Here is a 12,720-nt window from a genome sequence, read left to right as displayed (position 1 = left end):
GGTAATAAGGGGGCAATATAATGCTAAATCAACTTTTCAGAGCTTTTTACAATGTACAATGTGGTACTTTCATCAAAAACAGCCTGGGAGTTGTGTTATCAGTAGAGCTGGAACTTTAACTGAAGTCACTGTGAAAAGAATACATTGTATTTCCTTGGCGGCACATAACCTTTTTCATTTTCCTTGTTCCTGCCGTACACTGCACAGAGACATGAGCGCATGCGGCTGGCCTTTCGCTCTGACTCACTCTCTCTCTCCCTATTGGACATGATCTGCCTGACTTTACCCGAGCTTTTCCCAAAACCAGAGGTAGATTTCAGAAATACTTGTGGTGCTGGGATATGGAAGAGGCAATGCATGGTTAGGGGATAGATTCGGGGATGGATTGACTCAGCGTGGTGACTGCAGATGCACAGGTGAAGAATGAGAGACGGGAAAGGGGACCCTGTGTGATGCAGGATAGGCTAAAATTGTTTCAGATGAGCACCACATTTATTGACGCATGGAAAAGGATATTTTACACTAGGCATTTTCCTTCGACGTGTTGATTTTGTACAAGGAAGTTCAAGGAAAAAGTATTCTGTAGGAAAAGCAACGCTTCAATTGCCAAGCCAAATAACTTGAGTGCACTGCAAAAAGTAATTAACTAGATTAGTATAAACATCTCAATTTGAGCATAATAATCTACATTTTAGTTGTTTTGACTGGTTAAGTTAAGTTCTTGGGCATTTGTCCTAGATTATTTCACTTGTTCTGAGATGTTTCTGACTCGTTTCGATACATTTTCAGTCATTTTCTTTGCCAATGGGGTAAGAAAATTGTTCTTGTCTCATTGGCAATTTTACTTTCTGAAATGTCCTCAAACAAGCAAAGTAAACTTGGTCCGATCAGGAAAAGTGTCTAAATTAGCGAAAAACGCTCAAAACAAGATACATTTCCTCAATTCAAGTCATTTAAGCCAATGCTTGATATTTACTTTTTGCAGTGTGGCCTCAATGTAGCTGATCATTGATGACAAAGGACACACATTTTTTTCTCAAACCCTCTCTCTTGATTTTCTCAAACAAGAAAAACAAGTGTGGTGTATTTTGACATTAAATGATGTTTAAAGCAGTGTAAAGTTCAGTTGTATGTTGCCCAAGGGAGGCTGTATTTTCAGCACGCACTGAAGCTTCATAACCTGGGAGTCTGGGAATCAGTGCACCTAATATTGACAAACACTTCATCATGATGCGGTGCTCATTTCCCGCCAAAGATTAATACTGGATTCAGGGACGAATCCTAATACAAAATAGGATGCTTTGATTAATGCGTGAACTTTAATATATTATTTTGTACCACAGACATATATGCTGAATGTCTTCTTCCTTTGGAGTCAATGGTGGGAGGGTTCCTGGTCAAAGTAGTGTCAAGTTTGATAAAGGACTTTTGCCAATGTGGTCTGGCAATACATTTTTTTTTGTGTGTGAGCGCTAGTTTCTGTACTTCAGTCTGCATTCACGCACTCTTTCTACCAATTGTTCCAAACACTGCACCACAAGCCTTGGGAAAACAATCAGCTGTTCCTGTTCGTCAAACTTATTCCCATAACAACGGGTTTAATGCGAGCCGAGCCTCGGCAGTGCGCCAATGCATATATATATATATATATATATGCACCAGCTCCTCTTTCTCTCTGATGGCCATATAGGCTGTAAGGAGGTATGTCTGACAGGAGGGAATTACAAAAAAAGCTCTTTAAAAGACACATGGAGGCAAAGACTTTACGGAAACAGAGGCAGAAGGAGACGTATCTCGAAAGTACCTCCTCAGACAAATATTCCACATGTCCCGACCTGCAGCGTGCATTCATTACGCCCCAAGTCCCCTTTTCACTCAAAAGATGCATGAAAGTGAAAGTAGGTCGGCAGCATTCCCGTCACGCCCGACCCGCTCCAGAGGACGACAGAAGCCGCTTCGAGACCACCTGTCCAGCCCGGTCCGGGAGCGGGTCTATAGAGTTCTGTTGGCACTGACCCAAAAGCACCACTCTCGGGTTGACTGCCCCTTCACGTCCACCTATCCAGTGCAGATATGTTGTTCCCTGTGTTTGACCCTTCCTTCAGTAGCACGGCTGATGAAGAACCTAACACAGAAACAACATGTGTGTCGTTCTGTGTGTCAATCCAGGACCAAATGCGAACAGGACAGTTTAGGAGGGAATAGGGCTCCGAGATGGACCTGGTTGAATGGGAATACTTCATTATCCGAATAAAAGTTTTGTGCTACGAAGATATTTTGCGGTATATCTTAAAGCACACACACAGACACAAAAACATACAGACACAATAACACCATACAAACAATATTCCCAGGGGCGGACTGGCCATATGTCCATTCTGGAAGAGCACAGAGGCTCTAGGCCACTGGTCTGGCCTCTCACTTTACCTTACCCTTACCCCCGGGCGTGACCGAGCTTTACCCAAATCTAAAAGCTTAAAAGAAAAGCATCCAAAAACAAAAATGTGCAGGAAAAGCAACAAAAAAGATGTGATGAAAACATGACGACAAAGCAATGAAAAAAGCGATGAAAAAACAACAATAAAAGAAAAAAGAAAAAAAGAAAAACAAGAGACGAAAACACAACGAAAAAGTGACAAAAAAGAGATGAAAACATGCCACAAAAAGCCACAAAAAAGTAATGAGAAAGCAGCAAAAAAATGACAAAAATGCAGCGACAACGTGACAAAAAAAATCACTTTTCTAGATTTGAGCTTTCAAATGAGACGTTAGTGTTGCTCTCCAGTCAAGAAGCCTTTTGATTTGGGTAAAGCCAAACTGGAGAAAATGCTCTCGGTTAAGGCGGGGGGGGTAAGAGGTTAACATACACTGTAAAAAGTGATTCTTTGGATCAAAGTAAAAAAATTGCTGTAACTGGTCACATCTAATTTCTTTAGTTACTCTCAAATTAAAAAAAATAAGTCTGCGCAAAGTAAATAATGTAATAATATTAACTTCAAAATATAATTTGAACCAAGGAAAGTTTTCAAATACAATGAACTCATAATATCAACTTGCAATATGCAGTTTATGCTTTATATCAACTTAAATCATCAACCTGGCTTGAGCCAAAATCTTGTATAACTTCAAAGTATTATCTTCTAAGAATACAAAGCATTTTTTCACTTCGAAAAAACCTTATGAAACTGCATCTTAATCAAGTAATCAAATTACTTCACGCCAACATAAAGAAATGAAGAGACAAATTTCCAACTTCACATTTCTTTTATTGGCACAGTCATAGTCGGTACAAGAAACCACTCAAAATGGTGAGGTAGGCCATGTATAAAAATAAAAAGTAGGCAATATATAACAAAACATTGTATGAAAAAAAAAATCTAACAGTGGCTGTGCGTTTAGCGCGCGCACGCTCACACACACACGCACCAGAATACTCCTTAAGGACACTGTTCAGCGTACACGCGCACGCGCACGCACACACACACACACACACACACACACACACCAAATCACTGCCTTCCAAAAATGCCTTCCCGACTACGACAGCAACAGCCTCAATAAAACAAGTGCCATTAGAATAGAAACATGTTTCTTTGTTTAAAGTGGAACATGAACAAAATCACTGAATGACAGATTGCTTAATGCTGTTGCAAGAGACAGCATTATTCTGTGATAAATACCAAGGCTCAAACTAACCATGTGACTCGTTCCTCTCCACAGGTTCAGTCCTATGATACATTTTAAAACAAAGAAATGAACAAAAATCACTGAATGACTTGACAATGAACGTGTTCATGGCCTAGTTTATCGATGGAGGTACTCAACTTGTTCTCCATTGACACAAGAGCATGTACGCATGCACACGCAGACACATGCACACACGCATAAGTGCACTGCCCTCCAGTAATAGACTGTGACTGCAGCAGCCTCAATAAAACAAGTGCCATTTGAACTGAACTTTCTTTGTTCTGTCATTCAGTGATTTTGTTCATGTTCCATTTTAAAACAAATATTTGTCTTGCAACAGCATAAAGCAATCTGTGATAAATACCAAGGCTCAGACAAACCATGTGACAAGGCGTTTCTCTCCACAGGTTTTCAGTCCTCCAGAGTTACATTGTAAAACGGACACGAACAAAATCACTGAATGACCGTCAAAGAACATTGGCCCTGATATCGATATGGATATACTCAATAACTTGTTCTCCATTGCATTGGCTTGTGCAACAACAAGCAATGTGATAAGGCTCACACTACTTACAAGTTCAGTCCTGCAGCTTAGCAGAGACTCTGAACCCTTCTTGACATTTGCCTACTTTCAATATCCATGATGTTTTTTTTTTTGAAAGGTCTCAAAAGTATTGTATATTTGCATTCCAATGGGTAAACTCAGGTTGACTGCATTAGTCAGGCCAAATAGTATGGCAATGCAATGGAGACCAAGTTGTTGAGTACTTAATCAATAACAAGGCCAATGTCATTTGGCGTAACCATGAGACAGTGTGCTTCTCTCCACAGATTCAGTCCTATATGTCATTTTAAAACAATGAAACGAACCAAATCACTGTGAATGACTGTCAATGAACGTTTTCATGGCTTTGTTATCGATGGAGGTACTCAACAACTTTTGACAAAAGAGCACGCGCACACACAGCCCTCCACTAATAAACAAATCACTGCCCTCCAGTAATGGACTGTGACAGCAGCAGCCTCAATAAAACAAGTGCCATTTGAACTGAAACGACATGTTTCTCTCCACAGGTTTTCAGTCCTATGTTCTATTTTAAAACACACGAACAAATGATGACAATCACTGAATGACTGTCAAAGAACAGTGGCCCTGTTATCTCAGACTGGTTACAAGTTCAGTCCTGCAGCTTAGCAGAGAGATTCTGAACTCTTTTTGACATTTGCCTACTTTCAATATCCATGATGATTTTTTGAAATGTTTCAAATGTATATTTGAGTTCCAATGGGTAACTCAGGTTGACTGCGTAAGTCAGGCCAAAAAGCATGGCACAAGCCGATGCAATGGAGACCAAGTTGTTGAGTACTTCAACACCATCAATAACAAGGGTGATGTCCTGTGGAGGGGAAAGATCGTCATCACGGAGAACAAAGATGGCCATGGCGGCATTTTGAAGTTCTGCCTCCGCTTCTTCCTTTTGGACAACCTAAAATCAGATAATTCCCCATGAAGGGGAGAGGGGGATTACTCATTGTACTGAGGCCAAGACACATGGCCAAGCGATAACCGATAACATAGTAAATAGTAAAACGATTTCCACAAAATTTGACCCAATTGATTAAGTTTAAAGGCATTTAGATTCTTGGCGAATTCTAATGCGCATACAGCTGCTGCCCACAAAATTAGAATATCATGTAAAAGTTGTTTTATTTCCACCATGTCAAGAATGTTAAACGTTCATTCATTATAGATGCATGAGTCACATCTTAAATCTTAATTTTGTGGGCAGCACCTGTACACTTCTGACTTGAATGAAAACACTATTTAAGTAGATCCCACCGCACTCACGATTAAAAGGTGCAAAACAAAACCAAAAGACTGTTTAAACCAGAAAAAAAACTTAGATCCTTTTGCTCATTTTAATGGCCTAGCTTTCGGTCATAGACCTTCCTCAGGGCACAATTTTTTTCTTGTTTAAATGAAAACACTGATACCATTTTCTACAAAAAAAGTGCTTTTTCTTGTATAAATACCATTTCCAAAAGTATTTGCTCATCTGCCTTGACTCACTTATGAACCATCCCACTCTTCACTCATATGGTTTAATATGATGCTGGTCCACATTTTGCAGCTATTACAACTTCAACTCTAATGTGTAGGCTGTCCACAAGGTTGGGGATTGAGGTTTTAGGGATTTTAATTTTTTTTTACAAATGGACATTAGTGAGTTCAAATACTGATTATGGCTGAGAGTGACTGGGTCTTTATCCCAGGTCTAAATCCTTCCAAAGGTGTTTTGTCAGGTTCAGGTAAGGACTCATGAGGCCAGTCAAAAGTCACACCAGACTGCTATCAATTTCTTTATGCACCTTTCCTTGTGCACTGTCATGTTGGAAGAGGGAGAGGCCCCTTCTAACCTGTTCTCACAAGGTTGGAAGCATGGAATTCCATGCTCTCAACCTTGTGGGAACAGCTTGAAATGGCCCTCTTCCTCTTTCAACATGACTGTGCACCAGCAGACAAAACAAGGTCCATAATGAAATGGATGAGAGTCCTGTGCAGAGTCCTTACCCGAAACTGACTATAATACCTTTGTGGATCAATCTAGAGCGGGGGACTTTGAACCAGCCCTCTTCAAACATAAGGGTTTGACCTCACCAACGTGCATTTGGAAAAATGATCCAACATTCCTTGAAAGACACTGACCAATCATATTCACAAAAGAGTTGAAGCTGTAATAACTACAAAAGGTGGACTGGCATCATATTGAACCCTATGGGTTAGGACTGGGACAGCACTTACCTTCATGTGAGTAAAGGCAGGTGAGCAAGTACTTTTGGCAATGTCCTTTTAAAAATAATTTTGGAATTTGGAAATAAATGTATAAATCCTTTGTCATGCACAACTGGAGAGCGTTTGTCCAATTTTATGTCAGAGAATGAGACTGGTTCTCCTCCCCTCTACAACGCCTACTTTGCCAGAAAACACCCTGATCTCAGAGCAGTCACTTACCAGGTACTCTTTGATCAGATGCCCAACTTCTTCACCCAGGTAGATCGCAAGTGACTTCAGGATGCACTCTCTTCTTCTGTTCAAGTCGACACCCTGTAGCAACAAAGCCATATCAAAAGATAAAATACAGATCAGCTTTCAACTCACTAGAGAACTGAACTGATAAAAGAGGAGCTCCAATGCAATACATCTGTAATTCATACCTGATCCAAAGGCTTAAGGACGTCTCTGATTTTCTCCCCGATGGCACCACCTTTTTTCCTCAGAACCTGAAGAAGCTGACTGCTCTTCTTATCCAAACCAGCAAAGAACCGTGCTTGTAGTGGTACTGTTGTGATCCTTAGAAATTCCGCATTGATCTGAAACACAGATTAGACAACACATTTCATGTTAAGGGATACAACTGGCAAAGTTGAAACACACACACACACACACACACGCACACGCACACGCACACGCACACGTTTGTTGACTTGACCCTGGAATAGAGAACAGATTTTGACAGTGAGCCTACCTCATCTTCTTGAAACATCGCTGGCCACCGCTCCTGGAGTTCTTCCACCCTGGGCCGTTTTTCCACGATTTCTTGGCGACGGAGAGCAAATGTCTTGGCCATTTTCTCACGTACGATCTTCCCATTGTTCCGTTTCTTCACCTCCTTCAGAAGTACCTGTCGCTCCATTTCAAGATTATCTGCAGTCTCGCCAACTGGGTAGGACGGCACATGGTTGGCCTCACCACGTTTAGGTCGCTTCACATTTTTTGCTGGATAGGCATCAGCTGTAGCTTTGGTCTTTAGGGAATTGACTGCTAGCTCAGGGCATCCAAGTCCCTTCAGGTGGGTACGAAGGTTTCCCATCTTGGTTTTAAGTCTCTGTGTCCACCCATAGCAGCCATTCCAGGATCCTGGCTCTGCCAAACAGGGATGCTTCTTGATCAGTGCCTCTGAAACCTCACAAACGTCTGCATTGTTTGGGTAAGCTTTATACATATAGATTTGATCAGACAACTTTTCCAAAATGTCTGACTTCATCCTCGGACTGACAGTCAATCTTGTTCCCTTTGCCTTAAAGGCAGCATTTCCTCTCTCTAATTGGACTTCAGTGTCATAGGAGAAGCTTGGAACGGGGAACTCCTTTGGCCATTGCTCTGCCCTTGAATGACCAGAGGAGGGTGACGAGAGAATTAATGTGTCATCAGTATCGCCGGAAATGGAACCGGAAACGGCATCATCACTACAGCAGCTAACATTGACGGCTGTCTGTTCAGGAGGTGTATCATCAGGCAAAGGGATCACTTTGATTGTACACAGATCCTCAAGTTCGGTAGTAGATGTTAAATTAACAAATATGTCACCAAAGTCTTTGTCCTGGTACTGGATCCTAAAGTTTCCCCTTAATCCACAAGCTTCTCTCACATCATCAACAAGCTGGTCCACGGACTCTGGAATCCCATTTGGCAGTAACATTTTCCTTTTGTCATCTTCACTAAGAAAAACCAGCAGCTTTGCAGCCCTCTTCACAGCCATGCTTAAGAGCCTGAAAGACAGGGAGAGAGAATAAGATTATTCATGTGAAGCTGGCTTTGAATGTTAAGTGGACACATCATTTAAGCAGTTACCAAAGAGCAACGAATGCTCGAATGCCCCCCTCCTCCTTTTGAGGTCACCCCCCCCCCCAAAAAAAAACATTCATTCCATCCCCTCTACATACCTCCCCCCTACCCCATGCTGCGCCTTCGTCCTCCTTTCCCTCCATCCATCTCCCTCCTCTACTCACCTTCTGCCACTCCACTTTCACCCCCCCCCCAAAAAAAAAAATCTCCTTTCCCACCTCCTTCTCCTCCCTGTCCAAGGAATAACGCGTCACAATGCACAGAAATTAAATCAACTGCTCAGGCAGTAATAACTAGAGCTGCACGATTAATCGTTTTACAAAATTGTGATACCGATTCACACATATACACGATTCACTTTTTGAAGGATTTTTCAGGTTTACATTTGTTATTTTTTTCATCATGAGCCGCGTTTCCTCTGTTTCCATAAGGTTTATTGCTGTTGCTTACCAACTCAACCAACCATGAAAGCATTTGCGCATCATGTGATGTGTGATGTGTCATGTGATGTGTACGCAACAGCAAGCTTTCTCCATAAACCAATCGAGAATGGATCAGAGTTGAATAGATTTAACTTCGGAAAAAAAATCGTTCAGAAAATCGTTCTCAATTTCTAACAAGAAAAAAACAAATCAAGAAAAAATTCTACACTTTTTTTCCAGAATCGTGCAGCCCTTGTAATAACCACAGTATAATCATACACATTTTAAAACACAAGTCACAATGTCACCTTAAACGTGGATATATCTTTTTGGAACCACCAGACGCCTCCCCTGAATCGTGTAGTCAGCCAGTGGGTATGGGTCATTAAGACTGTGGTGTTCCAGAAGAAGAATTTGTCTAGCCGACGTTGTCAGTATAAAAGCTCTGTAATGTTCTGTGTACCAGGCATCAAGCTGTCTGACAACAAAAAGTGGCTTTTCCTGGAGAATGATCATCTGAATGATCTCACAAAACTCTGGCAAGCCTGCAAGCTCCCCATGTGAAATGATCATGCCCTTCCTGTAATTATAGGCTTCATAAGTCACATTTTCCGCCATGCACAGAACATCCAGGTTTGGGTGCTTCTCCTTCACAGCACATGATATTTCCTCACACAGAACATCAATGGGAATGGAAGAAACATTTCCAACTTTGAGAGTTGATGTCGGTAAGCTGCTCAGGTGCAGATGATGGGCTATATGAAACTGATGCCGCTGTGACAATGATAGGAGAACATTTTTGAAGCAGTTTGTGTGACGCACAACCCTTTTAAAGAAGCTGTGTTTAGATTCGAAGCGCATCGTCCATAGCTCAACCAGGGGACCATACTGCTCAATAAGCTGAGAGTAGTGCTCCAGATAGTGGTGCTTGGGCAGAATTTTTTGATCAGGGAAAACTTCTTGAAATCTCAGTCTGTGTTCAGATATTTTACTATCCAAATAAGCTACAGATTCTTTGGTGTGAAAAGGTGCAACTACAAGGTCCACAATATCCTTCAAATCAGTAAGGACCTGCCAGGCAGGTTCATCAGCAGGGACCTTGTCTCCAATCAACAGGGGTAGGAATCTCACTAAACTCCAATTCTCGTGTGCATTCCCTCCAATCCTTTTCTTTGTTGAAAATGCAAGAGGCACAGGATGGGGACGATTATTTTTATCACTCCACTTGAAGGGAAATGTTTGGATTGCTTCATTCAGGTTGTGCAATGTAAAATATTTTTTACCTACAAAGACAGCCAAACACAATGCTACTTCAACAGGGATAATACCCTCAAAGAGGTCATGTGCTATGTCAGGGGGAAAACCTGTAGTCACATTAAAGTATGACAGTCTCTCTGATAACACACAAACCCCTTTCACACCAAAATGAGGTACTTCCCCTTCTCTCACAGCCTCAAGATGAGCAGCGTGAACCCCCTTGGTTCTCAGACAAAATGCTCCTGAATTAACTTCTATGGTCTGAAATTCTTCTCTCTTTGCTGTGCAAAATCTGCACACATATGTCCCTGAGAAATTCTCCACGAATCCTGCGATGCTATGTGCACCGAGGTTGTCAGCAACAATGCACTGAACAGTGCCCTTTAAAGTCTTTCCCAGCTTAGAGACATAAACTCCATGTTGCTCCAATGTGACAAGATCATCCAACAGAGGCTCAAGCACCTTTTCATACCCATACTGCTTAACATCATTACTATTTATCAAAGCAGCTAAATTAATGGACGACAGGGATGAGTGATACCCTGGAGGTAAGTTACCTAAAATCCAATAAACACCCAAGATCTTGTGTATTTTCTTGGATGTGCCAAGGGGGTTACAAATTTCAAATTCATCAGCATACAATATTAATGAAATTGCAGTTTCACTAGAGAGCAATTCATTCTGCTGAAAGTTGAGTGAATCAAAAAAACATGTATATTTCGGTCCATGACCTCCCACATGACGAAACTTTAAATTAATAGCTTTATCCAGTATTGGCTGGCAACTAAGAATCTGCTGCAATGCCTTGAGTATTGGGACATACTGGAATGACCTTTTACTCTTTTGGTCTAGGACATACTCCACCGTTTCTACAACACTGAAATTATTTTTGTAGTATACCTTTCTTTTCCAAGATGTAGAGAGAGGACCTGTATCTCCAACTGCGCTTTGAATGGGACTTGATTCACACAGGACAGAGGCTAACTCCTGTACCACTGCAATGTCAACTTGGCAGTTATATTTCTGCAGTAGCTGGGTTATTGTGTCATAGGTTACAGGGACTGAAACTACTCTGATCAAATAGTGCAGCTCCTGCAAAAGATAATCAATGGCCACACTAGGGACCAGGAAAACATGCTCTAGTTTCAATAGCACTGAAGCAATTTTGTGTTCTATACTGGACAAGTCTTCAGTGTCAAAGGCTGAACTAGCTTCTTCATTCTCTGAAAAATCCTCGTGTAAATTATCAGCATTAATGTCGTCAGAGGAATGGTGGGTTTGTTGTGCTCGCAGAGTAAGTTCAGCTTTTAAATCACTTACAGAGGCCAACCTGTGATTTCTGTACCGATGAGTCTTGAATGAACCATAGACATTTGTTTTGTACGAGCAACTTTGAAAAATGCAACTTAAAGTCTCATGGTTTTTCAAATGCTGCCTTAAGTGCTGCAAATATTCGTTCAGAGTTGAATTTTGTTTGTATTCACACAAAAGGCATCTCAGAGTGGTCTGCTTGTCCTTGTGTGCGTTCAGTCTTGGGTGGCTTCTTGACAAATGGGTCTTAAGGGAATTCCAGGTGGCAGAGGAACAAGGGCAGCTTGAATACGGACAAGGATAGCCACGGCGGCGTCCAAAATGGCTATGCTGAAGTTTGTAATGATTCAGCAGTTGAGATTGGCTTAATTTGGTGACACCACAGTCTTTACACGTCCACATTCAGCAGATGACTGAAAAGGGGAGGATGGGGTGATTGGAGCACAAGAGAGACCCAAATTATTGACATTGTTGGTAGAAGTGGAAGTCATAGTGAAACCTCAGTTTATATAATAAAACTCCCAATCGTGGGCGTTGACCACGAATAATGAACCTCAGCTGCATCAAATGGCATTCAAATATGAACACTTACCCATTAATAGGTGCTGTTTTTTCTTCAATTGATTTCAGGTCTAGAAGAAAGACACACTGGTTAATGGGAGCAAAGTGACAATCAAGACCTTTTTCAATTGGAACATACCGAAACACTGCATTTCACCTTTTGTTTACAGATTTAAGTCACTGAAAACCACAATTGTAGAAACGTTCAGGCTAAGTGCAGATTTTTTAAAGTCCTCCATTTTCACTACTGTAATAACATCCCTTTCCTCTCCACATTACCATCATGTAACATTTCACCAAAAACCTGTGTGTGTGTGTGTGTGTGTGTGTGTGTGTGTGTGTGTGTGTGTGTGTGTGTGTGTGTGTGTGTGTGTGTGTGTGTGTGTGTGTGTGTGTGTGTGTGTGTGTGTGTGTGTGTACGCGGGGGCTAATGAACAGTAAATGCACACCATTCCTCCTGTCAACACTACCGACATCTGTCATTTGACTAAAATGAGAAAGGAGTGGGTTATGTGCACCCGGTGATATACCAGCCTGGGCACAATAGTAGCGCTCCTCGTAAATATTTGGTAACTTACTGCCTATGTATGTATTAAAAAAACCCGCCAAATCCACGGTAGCCTTTACTGTAAAACCGAAAGAAAAATGCCCCGGGGGGCGGGGGTGCTGGCTGGCTAGAGGAATGCCTCAACCCAGGACAGTAAGCCCCCGTATCAATGCATAGCACTTGTACGCGTCGCCTCCCTTTCATGCGAAAATCGAAATTAGTCATTCAGAATTAAGTGGTTCGAAATTGAAGTTATTTTGCCTCGTATTTACAATGCTCTTTTATTTAATACCGAATAAATGTCTGAG

The sequence above is a fragment of the Gobius niger genome (genome assembly GCF_951799975.1).
Source record: "Gobius niger genome assembly, chromosome: 2".
Taxonomy (NCBI): domain Eukaryota; kingdom Metazoa; phylum Chordata; class Actinopteri; order Gobiiformes; family Gobiidae; genus Gobius; species Gobius niger.
The sequence above is the reverse complement of the archived record's forward strand: the minus strand, read 5'-3'. Positions refer to the sequence as shown.